Source organism: Sarcophilus harrisii, chromosome 3 (genome assembly GCF_902635505.1).
Source record: "Sarcophilus harrisii chromosome 3, mSarHar1.11, whole genome shotgun sequence".
NCBI lineage: Eukaryota > Metazoa > Chordata > Mammalia > Dasyuromorphia > Dasyuridae > Sarcophilus > Sarcophilus harrisii.
The window spans coordinates 340,379,643-340,396,004 of NC_045428.1; positions in this window are offsets into that span (position 1 = coordinate 340,379,643).

Genomic DNA, 16,362 nt, shown 5'->3' on the forward strand with positions numbered 1-16,362 from the left:
TATAATAAGTGCTTGATAAATATTTTTTTCATTCATTCATGGAACTAAGTTTCTTCTTCTCTAAACTTTTCCTTCCTCCAAACTCCATTCCTTTGTCACTCAATTTTACCAGCTTACATTATTTTTCTTTCTATACTCTTCTTACCCAGCCCTCCATCCTACCCCCTAAAAGAAAACCCAAACCAGGTATCAAAGGAAACATTTGAATAGGAAAACCTAACAGGTTTGAGGTAATTCAGGCCAATTCCAATAGACTTGTGCTGGAGAGAACCATCTGCACCCAGAGAGAGGACCATGGGGACTGTATATGGATCACAACATAGTATTTCCACCTTTGTTATTGTTTTTTCTTTTTCATTTTCCCCCTCCTTTTGATCCAATTTTTCTTGTGCAGCATGATAAATGTGGAAATGTATTTAGAAGAATTGCACATATTTGATCCATATTAGATTACTTGCTGTCAGTGTTACTACTGGGATTATATCCCAAAGAGATTATAAAGAAGGGAAAGGGACCTGTATGTGCACGAATGTTTGTGGCAGCCCTTTTTGTAGTGGCTAGAAACTGGAAACTGAATGGATGTCCATCAGTTGGAGAATGGCTGAATAAATTGTGGTATATGAAAATTATGGAATATTACTGTTCTGTAAGAAATGACCAACAGGATGATTTCAGAAAGGCCTGGAGAGACTTACACGAACTGATGCTAAGTGAAATGAGCAGGACCAGGAGATCATTATATACTTCAACAACAATACTAGATGATGACCAGTCCTGATGGATCAGGCCATCCTCAGACAACGAGATCAACCAAATCATTTCTAATGGAGCAGTAATGAACTGAACTAGCTATACCCAGAAAAAGAACTCTGGGAGATGACTAAAACCATTACATTGAATTCCAATCCCTATATTTATGCACACCTGCATCTTTGATTGCCTTCACAAGCTAATTGTACAATAATTCAGAGTCTGATTCTTTTTGTACAGCAAAATAATGTTTTGGTCATGTATACTTATTGTGTATCTAAGTTATATTTTAATATATTTAACATCTACTGGTCATCCTGCCATTTAGGGAGGGGTGGGGGTAAGAGGTGAAAAATTGGAACAAGAGGTTTGGCAATTGTTAATGCTGTAAAGTTACCCATGTATATATCCTGTAAATTAAAGGCTATTAAATAAAAAAAAAAAAAAAAAAAAAAAAGATTACTTGCTGTCTAGGGGAGAGGGGTAGAGGAAATGGAGAGGGAAAAAATTGGAACACAAAATTTTGCAAGGATGAATGTAGAAAATTATCTTTGCATGTATTTTGAAAATAAAAAAGCTATTATTAAATTTTTTTAGGTAAACTTTTTTTTTTTTTTTTTAAATCATATCCATCCTCTTAAAAAAAAAAAAAGAAAATCTTTCCCAAATTGTGCTACCCTCCCCTAATTCCAAGCTGGACATCCCAGAGACCATTGTATCTCTCATATTCATTTGAGTATTATTTTGTATGACAATTATTTGTGTTTTTTATTTTGTCTTCTGAATACATCCATGAAGGTAGATGTATCTACCAGACACAACCAAATCTATTAATATTCCTAGTCTTTGAGCAATGCTTTTACACACACAATAGACATTTAATAATTTAACTCAACAAGGACATATTAAAAGTCTAAAAGCCTCTAAGACACTGTAAAGAACTGATGCTATAAAGAAAAAAAAAATTAAAATAGTCCCTGCCTCCTTTGAATTTATATGCTTCAGGGTGGTCATGAAACATACAGAAGAAAATAAAATCCAGATAGCTTGAGGAGAAAGATAATGCTACCCACCAGGAGAATCAGAAAGGCTGAGGAGCCAAGCACTGAAGGAAGATGAGGATTCTGGGTGGGAGCCATGTAGAGGAATTACAGTACAGGAGGTGGAAGATGTTTCTTATTTCTTCAAATGAATTGAATTATTGCCTCAACATCTGTTAAGGCAAAGGCAAAGAAAATCTACTGAACAGATCTCCTTTTATGATTCCCTAATACTACAAGGGCTCTTTGAAATTCTTAAGAAATATTTCAACTTGACACCACCTAAATAAGAAATGTGCTCCACCACCATCAAAGCCCTCTACCCTTTAAATGGCAACATCCTATTTTCTCACACATAAGTCTGGTCCCACCCTATGTTTGCTTACTTGGTTACATATGCTGGTTATGGTAATAAGACAATCAAAGAACTTGAGCATTAGCATTTTTATGTTTCCCACAACTGGAAAATTCAATTAAGTCTGGAACTGGAAGAAGTAAATGACTGCAGATGTGGAGGCAATGACAAATGTGCCTTCAGAGCAACAGCAGCAGCATTTTGTGTCAAAGGTTTTCCTGCCAATTGAAATGTTAGTGAGAAGGATTAAAAAGGCAATCAGTGCCTGCCTGAGTTAATTAGTGTATAAAGGAACTTCAGCATCACTCTGTTTAGGAAGTCAGACCAAATCTCATTTCATTGACTACTAGGAAGTCTGTTTTGCTAAGAAACTCTGAATTTGAAATACTGTATAATTCATGACTCCCATTTGTTGAAATGGGTTTTCAGCAAAGACTTCTCCAGATACATTATTGGCTAACTGCTAAAGAAAGGGTAGTCACTGAATTTGCTTAATTCCATGTCAAATTGATCTGAATTATGAGAATAAGTGATTATTTTGAAACTTGGATAAGTAGCAATGTTTATAATCTATTTGTTCTTAATGGCAAGTAAGTGAGAGATCTCTTCAAATAGTGTTTTATTTCCAGAGAGAGTTCTCTAAAAACAATAATCAACTTTCTAAGGACATGAAAAATGCATATGGCTTTTAGCGTTTTAATAGACACAAACTCCTAAGAAACCGTAGCAGCAAAAAGATCAACTTTATAAGTAGCTATTACAGATGAAGTAGTTCATTTTATTTATTTATATAAAGTTTTATTGATGTCTTTTGTTTGTTGTATCATGGTCACTTTTCCTGCCCTCTTATGCAATGAGTTTTCCTTGAAATAAAAGAAAAACAATTGAGTGAAATCACTGAAATATCATGTCTGACAAAAGAAGCACCATTATTCTAGACTTGTAATTCTCTGCCCCACTAGACACTCATATTCTTCCCATAAAAGGACAATAGAACATTTCTTTTTCTTTTTTCTGTGGCCAGCATTAGGTATCATAATTATAGAGTAGTAAGTTTCATTTTTAGTCTTAACATTTACATTGTTGTAGTCATTGTATAGATTGTTCTCCTGGTTCTATTTATTTCATTTTCATCAGTTTATATAAATTTTCCTAATTTTCTATGAATTACTATGAATTACTCTTATAATGTAAGAATATTCTATTTTTTCAGATGTCACAACTTGTTTAGACATTCCACAGGTTCTCATTGTTTGCAGTTCTTTGATTAGGGAGCTTAGTTTAATTAAGCAAAAGTATGTATATAGAAATAGGAGAAAGCAATGAATTTGGCTGGGTATGCTTTTAGTTGCCACTTTTAGCCAGAGGATTATTGTCACATCTCACTCAGAACTATTGATTTGATTCCATGAAAACATATTATGAGAAACGCTCAGTTATTTTCAGAGAAATAATGCTACAAATGAGCGATTACACAAATGGTGAAGTGAGGTTCTACATTTTTATGAGGTTAATTATCATAGGATCAATGATGTAGATGCAGGGGCCCTCAAACTACGGCCCTCGGGCCAGATGCAGCAGCTGAGGACGTTTATCCCCCTCGCCCAGGGCTATGAAGTTTCTTTATTTAAAGGCCCACAAAACAAAGTTTTTGTTTTTACTATAGTCCGGCCTCCCACAGTCTGAGGGCCAGTGAACTGACCCCTATTTTAAAAAGTTTGAGGACCCCTGAGTAGGGCTTCTCCCAATCCCTCATAAGAAAATTTTGGAATCGAAGCTCAGCACAGTGGAAAGAGCTGAATATGGAGATGATACAGTAAAGGTGTTCAGAACTTACCTTTGCCAATATGGGTAAATCACTTTACCTGTCTGAAACTAATTGTTTTTTGGATGTTTAATAGAATTAACTTGTCAATTCTTCTGTTTCTTATACCCTTGATCTTTTCTTTACCCACAAATGTACCCTACCTGTTCAAGAATTCTGAAATCCCCTTATTCAATCATACTCCATTGACTTTTTTCTTTCTCTCTCTGCCTTTTCTTATGTAACCCTACTCTTCATCCTCATCATGACCCCTCATTTTTTCCCCAGGCCATCTCCTCTGAGTTGGTGACTCTCTCTTGTTTTGTTCATCTTGACTCTTTGGTGTACTGTATGTTGTCCTCCTGTCTTGAATCTCTAAGTCTCCTTTTTTTCATCAGTTATACTCAGCCAAGCCTTGGTCTTGGATCACTTCTTTTTGTCTTTGGTTCTGTACTCAAACTTCTGAAAGAAGGTGAAGAAAATCATGTAACCATTCTGGCTGAATCTGCTGTTCCACTCTTCACAGTAGGGAACTCTTTCAAACCTTTTAAACTCTCCTCATACCTTTCTTGGTTCCTTGCCCCCGACTCTCTTAGCTGAGAATTGTGTTCATATTTACACACACACACACACACACACACACAAATTAAGGCCATTTACTTTGAACTCCTCTTCTTTTTCCTAATCTATCATTCTGGCTTCTGCTATTTTCCCTTGCTTCACCCATTTCACATGATGAAGTGGGCTTACTCCTTACTCTATTATTTTTTCAAAGGATTTTATTTCATCCTGTCTTCTCTAACAGACTGCCATTTTTGTCATTCCCTATTATCTCACTTATTTCTAATCTCTTCTTTCTAGGCTAGTTTTCTATTGCCCTTGTCTCTCCCTCTTTGAGAGGTTTTTATGTCCAAAAACATATTTACATTCTAATGGATGGTGGTGGGGGGAGCTTTTAGAATCCTAATGTTACATGGAGTCATGGGGGTAGTTAATTGAGAGAGAAGACCTATATATAGTTTTGTTATGTTTTGAAGATGTAAGAAAAAGGGAAGGGGAGGGATAGTGGAGGGGGAAAGGGCAGAGACAGAGAGAAAATATATTGGGAAAAAAGTTAGAGGAATGTTTTAAGACACATAATCAGGTTATGTAAGTAGAATCATATCTCTCCTGCCCTGAAAAACCCTCACTTGATCTTGCAGTCCCTGCTATCATCTTATTTCTCTTTTACCTGTTGTAAGTAAACTTCTTGAAACAGAAGATGTGCTTCCACTTTCTCCCCTCTCACTGTCTTCTTAACCTTTTACAATTTGGCTTCCAACTTAATCATTCACCAAAAGTGCTCTTTTACCAATGACCTTTTCCTCAAACCTCGTTCTCCTGTGCATCCTTTGATGCTACTGGTCACTCTCTCCTTGATACTTCCTTCTCCCTAACTTTTCAGGAAGCCTTCTTTCCCTACTTATCTGACCAGCTTTTCTTCACCTCTTCTTTCACCTTTGCAACATTTCTTAAATACATCCCTTTCTCTCCTCTGATATTTATCCTCAGACCCTTATCACCTCATTCTTGAATAATTTAGTAGTCTCCTGGTAGGTCTTCCTCACCCAATCCTCTCCCCACTCCAATCCATTCCCTAAAGTGATTTCCCTAAAACACAAGTCCAAACATTTCACCCCTTCTTCTCACCACATTCAATAAACTCCAATGGCTTTCTGTTACTCCAGGATCAAATATAAAATGTTCTGTTTGTCATTCATAACCTGGGCTCCTTCAGTCTTTCCTGATGGGTTCTTCAATCTACTGATTGAAGTCTCCTGGCAGTCCCACAAACAAGATACTCTATCTCTCAACTCTGGTTATCTTCTCTGCTTGCCTCCCTTGCCTGGAATGCCTTCTCTTCTCAGCTTTGACTACTGACTGACCTTCTCTGGACCTTATATCACAAATAAAACCCCATTTTCTACAGGAAGTCTTGCTCAACCTCTCTTAACTCCAGTGACTTCCTTCTAATTATTTCCCATTTATCCTATATATTGTTCATTTTATAGATATTTATTTTCATGTCATTTCCCCCATTCGATTGTAAGGTCTTTGAGGACAAAAAGGTAGAAATTAATTTTTTCTCTTTTTAAAAAAATCCCCAGGACTTAGTATAGTGCTTGCCACATAATATTTAATGTTTATTAAATTCATAGCATTTAACATTTAATAAATTACTATATATGTGTTATATACAAAATAAATATGCTTAAATTTACATGTTACATATAATATATAAATATGGTTGCATAATTGATTTTTTTACTTTGGAAGTTAATTTGTGACCTGTTCGATCTTCCTTTGAAATGGAATTATTTAATTCTCTATTTCTTGTTCTGTTAATTTGATCATTTTATATTTTTACTTGTAAATATTCATTTATTTTATAGGAATTGTTGATTTTGTCGACATATAATTGCACAAAATAGTTTTTAAATAATCTTCATTCATTGTAAATTCTCATTTCATTTCTGAAACTGGTAATCTGATTTTTTCTGTTTAAAAAATTTAACTAATGGTTTATGTTATTAGTTTTTTTTCAATTTTATTTGAAAATTTTTTTCAGTTTTATTTATTAATTTAATGTTGGGGATTTATTTTGTTTGTTTTCTTTAATGTTCAAGATTTCTATTTTAGTGTTTAATTGGAGTTTTCTCCTTTGTGGGAGTGGCATTCCCAATTCATTGATCTTTTCTCCTTCCCCTAAGGACTTTCTTGACTGCACCTTAACATTTGGGAATTTAGTGAATTTATCTTTGAAATTACCTTTAATTTAATTACCCACTGTTTTTATTTGTTTTTTGAATATTTCTTTAGGATTGTTTTCCAGTTTCAATTGATTTTTTATTACTTTTCAATGGTTCTTTAATGTAATGTTTGTTATTGCATTGTGATCAGTAAAGAATATATACAATATTTCTCTTTTCTACTTCTATTTGTGAGGTTTTTATGTCTAAAACATATTTACATTCTAATGAATGGTGGGGGGGAGCTTTTAGAATCCTAATGTCACATGGAGTCATGGAGGTAATCAATTGAGAGAGAAGACCTATATATATAGTTTTGTGATGTTTTGAAGATGTAAGAAAAAGGGAAGGGGAGGGAAGGGAAAGGGGGAAAGAGCAGAGACAGAGAGAGGATATATTAGGAAAAAAGTTGGAGCAATGTTTTAAAACACATAATCAAGTTGTGTAAGTAGAATCATATCCAAACACAGAAGGAGTGGGGAAAGCTAGTGTGACTTGAACAGCACATTCATCTAAACTGATCAAACGTGTAATAGAGAAAAGAAAAAGTAAGAGAATAGAATGGAAGGAAATAAACAATTAACTATCATACCTATTATTGGGAACAGAATGAATTTATCCATAAAATGGAATTTGTTAGGAGGATGGATTAGCAAATAAAATCCAAAAACATCTTTTTTAAAAACCAGAAACACACTTGAAATAGAGACTCATAAAAAGCTAGCAAAAGCTGTTATAACTTCAGATGAATACAAAAAAGCAGGCACAGCAATTATGATTTCAGACAAGACACCAACAAAAATAGATTTAAAAGAGATATATGAAGAAAACTACATTTTGCTGAAACATAACAAAGACAGCAAATTAACATATGTATGAAGTAACATAGCTTCTAAATACCTGAAAGATAAATTAAATTAATTACACGGAAAAAAAGACCACAATATCATAACAGAGGACCTCAATTTACCTTTATCGGCCTTAGATCAATTTAACAAGACTGTGAAACAAACCACCACCAAAAAAATCTAAAAAATTAAAGACCAAAATAGAATTAAAGACCAAAATTAGATATGATAGATTTCCCTCTGGTAATTATTGAATAGAAATAGCAATGTTTCTCAGCTGTGTAGACTACTTTACCAGTCTGAAACTCTTTGTTCATCAGTAAAATGAGGGCATTTGGAAGGACCTCTAAATTCCCTTCAAGGAATGAACTTATGATCCAATGTTATTCACTTAGCCATATTTTATTTTTTCCAATTACATATAATTTTTTTTTTTTAACATTCATTCACTTCTATAAGATTTTGAGTTCCATTTTTCCCTCTCCATTCCTTCCTTCCCCTTCTCCAAGACAATCTGATACAAAATTACATTATATTTTATTACATGTACAATCATGTTCACCTCTCTTTTTACATTAAGCATATTGTGAAAGAAGAATCAGAACAAAGGGAAAAAAACACAAGAAAGAAAAAAAACAACAAAAAAGTGAAAATAGTATACTTCAATTTGCATTCAGATTCCATAATTCTTTCTGTGGATATGAATAGCATTTTCCATCTTGAGTCTTGGAATTGTCTTTTATCATTGCATTCCTAAGGAGAGCTAAATCTGTCAAAGTTGTTCCTGGTACAATGTTGATATTATTTGTATGATATCCTCCTGGTTCTGTTCACTTAACATTAGTTTACGTAAGATTTTCCAGGTTTTTCTGAAATCTGCCTGCTGGTCATTTCTTATGGCACAAGTATTCTATTACATTCATATACTACAACCTTTTCAGCAATTCCCCAATTGGTAGGCAATCCCCTCAATTTCCAATTCTTTGGCCCCCAAAAAGAGCTGCTATAATATTTTGTATATGTGGATCCTTTCCCCTTTTTTATGATCTTTTTGGGATATAGACCCAGGAGTGATCCAATGTTATTGCAAAAAGTTGGATGTGTGGAATATATTTCTTTTACCAGAAAGTTCATGCAATGGTCTTTCACTTAACAGTTCACAAAGGCAAATGCACTACACTTCATTATTATGATATACTATTAAACGTAATTTTAAAATATTTTCGTGGTTTTAAAAAATTGTGTGTGTGTTATTATTTTTGGGGTGGGGTGGGGTTGATTTGGACCTGCTAGATATTTCAGTGGTATGGGTAATTTCCAGTGTGAAATACCTTCTACCAGTGCAGTCTAAAATGTAGTTTAGTTACCTGAGGTCATTAAGTAGTTGTTTTGACTTGCCTAGAGTCATACAACTAATAGTCCCAGAATCAGTTGAATTTAGGTCTTTTTGACATCAAGGTTGGTCTTCTATCTACCATGAGACACTATGTTCCTGTAACTATATGAATGTAATAATAAAATTTTAATTCTAATTTTTTTTTTACCCTTTTCATTATCAAAGGCTTCTTTGAACCCCTGGAAAATGTGATAATAATCAAATAAATTTAATCAGTATTTTGTTATCACTTACTATGTGTACATTGCTATGATAAGTTTGAGGAACCAAGTAATTGAGCAATAAACTTTAATTAAGCACCTATTGCATACTAGGTACTGAGCTAGGCCTTGGGAATATAAACAGAAATGTGAGCAGTTTCTTCTTTCAAGAAATTTACCTTGTGCATGTGTAGTGTATGTAAAATTGACACAAGGTAATTATGCAGAAAAGATGCTAACAGCCTAGGGTATCAGAAAACAGGAACTCAAGCCACAATCTCTGACCTTAGTCACACTGGGGAGATAGACAGCTGACACACATGGAAAATTAGGTGTTCTCATGGTGTGGGTTTGCCTTTTCCTGCTGTAGCTCATTTTACAGAGGAAGAAACTGAGGCAAACAGGACAAAGTGACTTGACCAAGGTCACACAGCCAGTGTCTGAGGCTGGGTTTGAACTGAGGAAGATGAGACCCTGACTCAAAGTCCAGCCCTCTAGCCACTTCCCCGCCTAACTGTTCATAATCCTTGTGGTTTTGAAGTACAATAGCTGAGAGAGATTCTCTGAAGAAAACCAAGGTTAATGTAAAAGAAAATTCTGGTTCTGGAGAGGAGGGCATGTAACGTACCTTCTTTCTCTTGGTACAGGATGGAGAGGAGCCATTGTCAAAATTGCTTGCTTTGTGAGTAGGTTGTGCTTAAATGTTGTTGTTCAGTTGATGGGGGAAAGAGTGCATTAGACAACCGGGATGTAAGAAACAAAAGCATCAATAAAAATGGGGTAGGGAAGTAAAAGAATTCAGTGAAGGGACTGGCACACTTCTACAACTGACAGAACCTCACAGGAGGTCTTTCTAAAGCAAAGGTCTGATGATGCCATCTCCCTACTCAATAAACTATTGTAATGACCTTGTAATTAGGATCTTCCTGCCTCATCTCTCTGCACTCTGCTCCATCTTCCACTCAGCAGTCAAAGTGACATTTCCAAAGCACAGGTTTGACCATATTAATTCATCCCTACCCCCACTTTAATAAACTTCATGCCTCCATCAACTCCAGGTACAGATACAAATCCCTGTCTGGTATTAAACTCCCTTCAAAACATGGCTCCTCCACCTTTCCAACCTTATTACACGTTGCACTCATCCACATACTCTGTCTCCTTACTATTTCTCAAAGGTTTCACTTCATCTGCCCATTTTCACTCCTTGTGCTCCACTGTCCAGAATTCTCTCTCATTTCTGGTTTCCTAGATATCCTAGATACTGCCCTACCTTCTACAGGAAGCCTTTCCCAGAAACTCCAGTCCCTTCCGTCTGTTGATTATTTCCAATGCATCCTGTAAAAAGTATATTTGTACAGGGTTGTTTGCATTAGACTATGAGCTCCTTGAGGTCAGGGACTGCCTATTACCTCTCTTTGTATTTCCAGTGCTTAGCACAATGCTTGGCACACAGTAGGTTCTTATTTGACTGATTCAAGGAAAGTGCTTTAAAGAACTATCACATATGAATTATTATTACTTATTGTCAGATATGGAAAAGCTTAAGGAGTTTGGAAGAAAACCAAGCTTCATAGGTTGACTGAAGATCAAGAACATTTTAATATTGTAAATCCTTACTAAGCATTCAATGGAAAAACAGATGTCTCATCCTAAAACAGCCAGATGGGAAATACACTGTATGTGCTGATTCATTTAAATCTCATTTCAATTAATTAAAAAAGGATTCTACATATTTTAATAGGCTTCAGCTTGAGGCATTGAACTTGTATTTTTTTTTTTTTTTTTTTTTTTTTTTTTTTTTTATTTAATAGCCTTTAATTTACAGGATATATATACATGGGTAACTTTACAGCATTAACAATTGCCAAACCTCTTGTTCCAATTTTTCACCTCTTACCCCCCCCCCACCCCCTCCCCTAAATGGCAGGATGACCAGTAGATGTTAAATATATTAAAATATAACTTAGATACACAATAAGTATACATGACCAAAACATTATTTTGCTGTACAAAAAGAATCAGACTCTGAATTATTGTACAATTAGCTTGTGAAGGAAATCAAAGATGCAGGTGTGCATAAATATAGGGACTGGGAATTCAATGTAATGGTTTTTAGTCATCTCCCAGAGTTCTTTTTCTGGGTATAGCTAGTTCAGTTCATTACTGCTCCATTAGAAATGATTTGGTTGATCTCGTTGCTGAGGATGGCCTGATCCATCAGAACTGGTCATCATCTAGTATTGTTGTTTGAAGTATATAATGATCTCCTGGTCCTGCTCATTTCACTCAGCATCAGTTCGTGTAAGTCTCTCCAGGCCTTTCTGAAATCATCCTGTTGGTCATTTCTTACAGAACAGTAATATTCCATAATTTTCATATACCACAATTTATTCAGCCATTCTCCAACTGATGGACATCCATTCAGTTTCCAGTTTCTAGCCACTACAAAAAGGGCTGCCACAAACATTCGTGCACATACAGGTCCCTTTCCCTTCTTTATAATCTCTTTGGGATATATCCCAGTAGTAACACTGCTGGATCAAAGGGTATGCACAGTTTGATAACTTTTTGAGCATAGTTCCAAACTACTCTCCAAAATGGTTGGATTCGTTCACAACTCCACCAACAATGAATCAATGTCCCAGTTTTCCCACATCCCCTCCAACAATCATCATTATTTTTTCCTGTCATCTTAGCCAATCTGACAGGTGTGTAGTGGTATCTTAGAGTTGTCTTAATTTGCATTTCTCTGATTAATAATGACTTGGAGCATCTTTTCATATGACTAGAAATAGTTTCAATTTCTTCATCTGAGAATTGTCTGTTCATATCCTTTGACCATTTTTCAATTGGAGAATGGCTTGATTTTTTATAAATTAGAGTTAATTCTCTATATATTTTGGAAATGAGGCCTTTATCAGAACCTTTGACTGTAAAAATATTTTCCCAGTTTATTGCTTCCCTTCTAATCTTGTCTGCATTAGTTTTGTTTGTACAAAAACTTTTCAGTTTGGTATAATCGAAATTTTCTATTTTGTGATCAGTAATGATCTCTAGTTCTGCTTTGGTCATAAAGACCTTCCCCTTCCACAGGTCTGAGAGGTAAACTATCCTATGTTCCTCTAATTTATTAATAATTTCATTCTTTATGCCTAGGTCATGAACCCATTTTGACCTTATCTTGGTGTACGGCGTTAAGTATGGATCAATGCCTAGTTTCTGCCATATTAGTTTCCAATTTTCCCAGCAATTTTTATCAAACAGTAAGTTCTTATCCCAAAAGCTGGGATCTTTGGGTTTGTCAAAGACTAGGTTGCTATATTTGTTGACTGTTTTATCCCTTGAACCTAATCTATTCCACTGATCAACTAATCTATTCCTTAGCCAATACCAAATAGTTTTGGTAACTGCTGCTCTATAATATAATTTTAGATCTGGTACAGCTAAGCCACCATCATTTGATTTTTTTTTCATTAATTCCCTTGAAATTCTTGACCTTTTGTTTTTCCATATGAACTTTGTTGTTATTTTTTCTAGGTCATTAAAATAGTTTTTTGGGAGTCTGATTGGTATAGCGCTAAATAAATAGATTAGTTTAGGTAATATTGTCATCTTTATTATATTTGCTCGCCCTATCCAAGAGCATTTAATATTTTTCCAATTGGTTAGATCAGACTTAATTTGTGTGAAAAGTGGTCTGTAATTTTGCTCATAAAGTTTCTGATTTTCCCTTGGTAGATAGATTCCTAAATATTTTATATTATCAGTAGTTACTTTAAATGGAATTTCTCTTTGTAACTCTGACTGTTGGATTTTGTTAGTGATATATAAGAATGCTGATGACTTATGTGGGTTTATTTTATAACCAGCAACTTTGCTAAAGTTGTGGATTATTTCTAATAACTTTTTAGCAGAATCTTTGGGGTTCTCTAAGTATACCATCATGTCATCGGCAAAGAGTGATAATTTGGCTTCCTCATTGTCTATTCTTATTCCTTTAATCTCTTTCTCAGCTCTTATTGCTATAGCTAGCGTTTCTAATACAATATTAAATAGTAACGGTGATAGTGGGCAACCTTGTTTCACTCCAGATCTTATTGGGAATGGTTGCAGTTTGTCTCCATTACATATGATGCTTACTGATGGTTTTAAATAGATGCTGCTGATTATTTTAAGGAAAAGTCCATTTATTCCTATACTCTCAAGTGTTTTTAATAGGAATGGATGTTGGATTTTATCAAATGCTTTTTCTGCATCTATTGAGATGATCATATGGTTTTTGTTAATTTGGTTGAACTTGTATTTTAAGGAAAAGCTCTAACCTACACACCCTTCCAGGGATGGAATGAAGTAGGGAAAGAAATCTGAAATCTATGGGAGTTGTACAGAACTGCAGATGCTATATAAGGACAGCTCAAATCTAAACCATTAAGCTTCATGGCTAAGCAGTTTGACTCTGCCCTACTAATTCTGTCATTTCATGTGATATTTGAAGAATGAATTCCTAGACCCTGCTCTGTCAATGACTACTTGCAATTCTGAATAGAGAATACCTGTATTATTCACTCAATCTTCTAATTTCACATTACGACATATAGTCAACAATGGATATTTGTTAAGCTCCTACTGTGTGCCAGATACTGTTACTGTTACAAGGATACAAATCAGACAGTCCTTGCCCTCAAGGAACTTAGAATCTAACAGGGGAAGACCACTTAGAAAACTGAAAAGTGAAGTGCATTGAGGATATGATGAAGAAGTCAAAATCAGTCTAAAATAAGTGTATTAGATGGTAAATCAGTCTAAAATGAGGGTAGAAGTCTCTACCATCTTCCTTAGAGATTGAGGCATTCATGGCTTTACTCTCCAATCAGAGGGTAGTTGGCAGAGAATGAGATACAACTACCAAAGTTGATTGGATCTTGCAAGATAATTGCCAATGATGAGTTTATGGTGAAGAAGCCAAAGAAGTCCAAAATGAGAGTTAAGAAGAAGGAACTGGGTTGTCTGAGGAGCACTAAATGGGGTGCTTCTGTAAATTAATCACTTTACAAATAATGTTTTAAATAATTCGTCCAGATCTGTAATTTCATTGATATGGGGCCAACTTTTAAGTGTGAAAACTCCTTGTAATTTATCTGTTAACTTATAGCTACATAAAGTTGTCTGAAGACAATGAGAGATTAAATGACTTATGCACTATTCTCTCTCTAAAATAATGTTATTTTAAGGTCTTGTGATCATAACAATGGAAGGGCCAAGAATCAATACAGGACACAATATATAGGTCATGTCAATTTAAAATCATCTAAATATTTATGGATACTTATGGATAAGCTCTTATAGACAAGACATTGTGCTAGGCTCCAGGGTAATGCTAAAACAAAGAATTAAGGAATCTGTAATACAGCTGAAGAGATGAACAACATTTTGAGTTTTTTTTTTTCAGTTTTGAGTAAAAAAGACCAATAATTGTTAGAAATTATTACTCAATTGTATGTAACTAAAATGATAAGTATTTGTCTCCAAAAAATAAACATGAAGAATTTAAATAATTCTACCTGGCATCAGAAAAAAAATTGAATAGGGCACCCCAGATCTAGATGGATTTATAATTTTATAAGTTAAAGAATAATTAATTCTGATATTAAATTGTTTTCAAATACAGAAACTCCTATAAACTAATTAAAGTTATAATTTCTAAACTTGTTAAACTCCTAAAAACAAATATGATTTTCATACACAAATGGGGGAGGGGGGAGAAAAAACCATAGATTAGTATCTTTAATAACTATCAGTACAAAAAGACTGAATAGGATATTGACAGAGACCAAAGCAGCATATTGAAAAGAACATCACTATGACGTAAGTTGTATTTAATTAAACCATAACATCCTGAATGAGGAAAAACTTTTTAAATTTTTTAATGAAATATTTTCATAATAGTATAATAGATGATTGTGAAAATGCAAATCTGTTATTCCTTTTAAATATATAAAATTATCATGTAAATATTTTTCTTCTATTTCTCTCCTCTGCCATAGACTAGATGGCTACCATTAGACACATAGGTATAGGTATGTAAAAATTATTCTACACATACTTCTATTATCAGTTCTTTCTCTGTATGTAGAGTATCTTCATGTGTCCTTTTACTCTTAATTTGTATATTTATAATATTCAAAATGACTTATTCACTCAGTCTTTCTAAAAACATTAAGGGCAGCCAGAGCAGTAACACTTTCTAGCTGTGAGCCTCTAGACAAGTCACTTAATCCCAATTGCCTTCCAAAAAACCAAAAACAAACATTTCTTACTGTATATTCTCTTGGTTCTGTTATTTCATTTCAATATTTTGCGCAAATCTTTCCATGTTTTCCTAAGAGCACTGAACTCATTTCTTATAGCACTATAGTATTCTATCACAATCATATGCCAGCCCTGCAATTTCCATTTTTGCCACCACATCCACATTCAAAGTTATATTTGTGAATGCCCCTCTTATTTTAATGTACTATATTCCTTCTCAACTTTTATTTTACCCTATTCTTATGACCTTATCTTTTACCCTTTCTGTCCTATTCCTTATTTTACCCACCCCTCTAAGACTTTCTAAGACTTTGACAAAATATAACACTCATATAAAACCCTAAGAAGCATAAATGGCTTTTCCTTAATATAGTGGACTCCACCTAAAAACAAGAGGTAATATCTGTAATAGAGAAACACTAGAAGCTTTTATAAGAAGATCCATTGCTTTAAGAATAAAGTAAGGAAATCCATTGTCACTGTTGTCTGATAGTTTTAAAAATGATAGTTACGAACCCTTCTTGCCTGAGCAATTTTCACATGACCCCAGGTATATAAAATGGGTATACAAATCAAACATTTGCTGATAATAAACCAAATTTTGTGACCACCTCCCAGTTCAGTTATAGCCCAGATAGGGTCGAAAACAAGTTTAAGAAACTTTAGTTTAAAAAACTCAACAGGTTTAATTAAAAAAATTGAAATTACTTCAGTAAGATAAAAAATGTAAAACCAACCCACAAAAATCATCAATCTTTCTGTATATTACTAACAGCTAAGATAAAAAAAAAAATAGAAATTCTGTTGAAGATGGAATGGAGTAAGGCATCCATCTAAGTTGGATATGGATAGCAGGACTCAACAATGG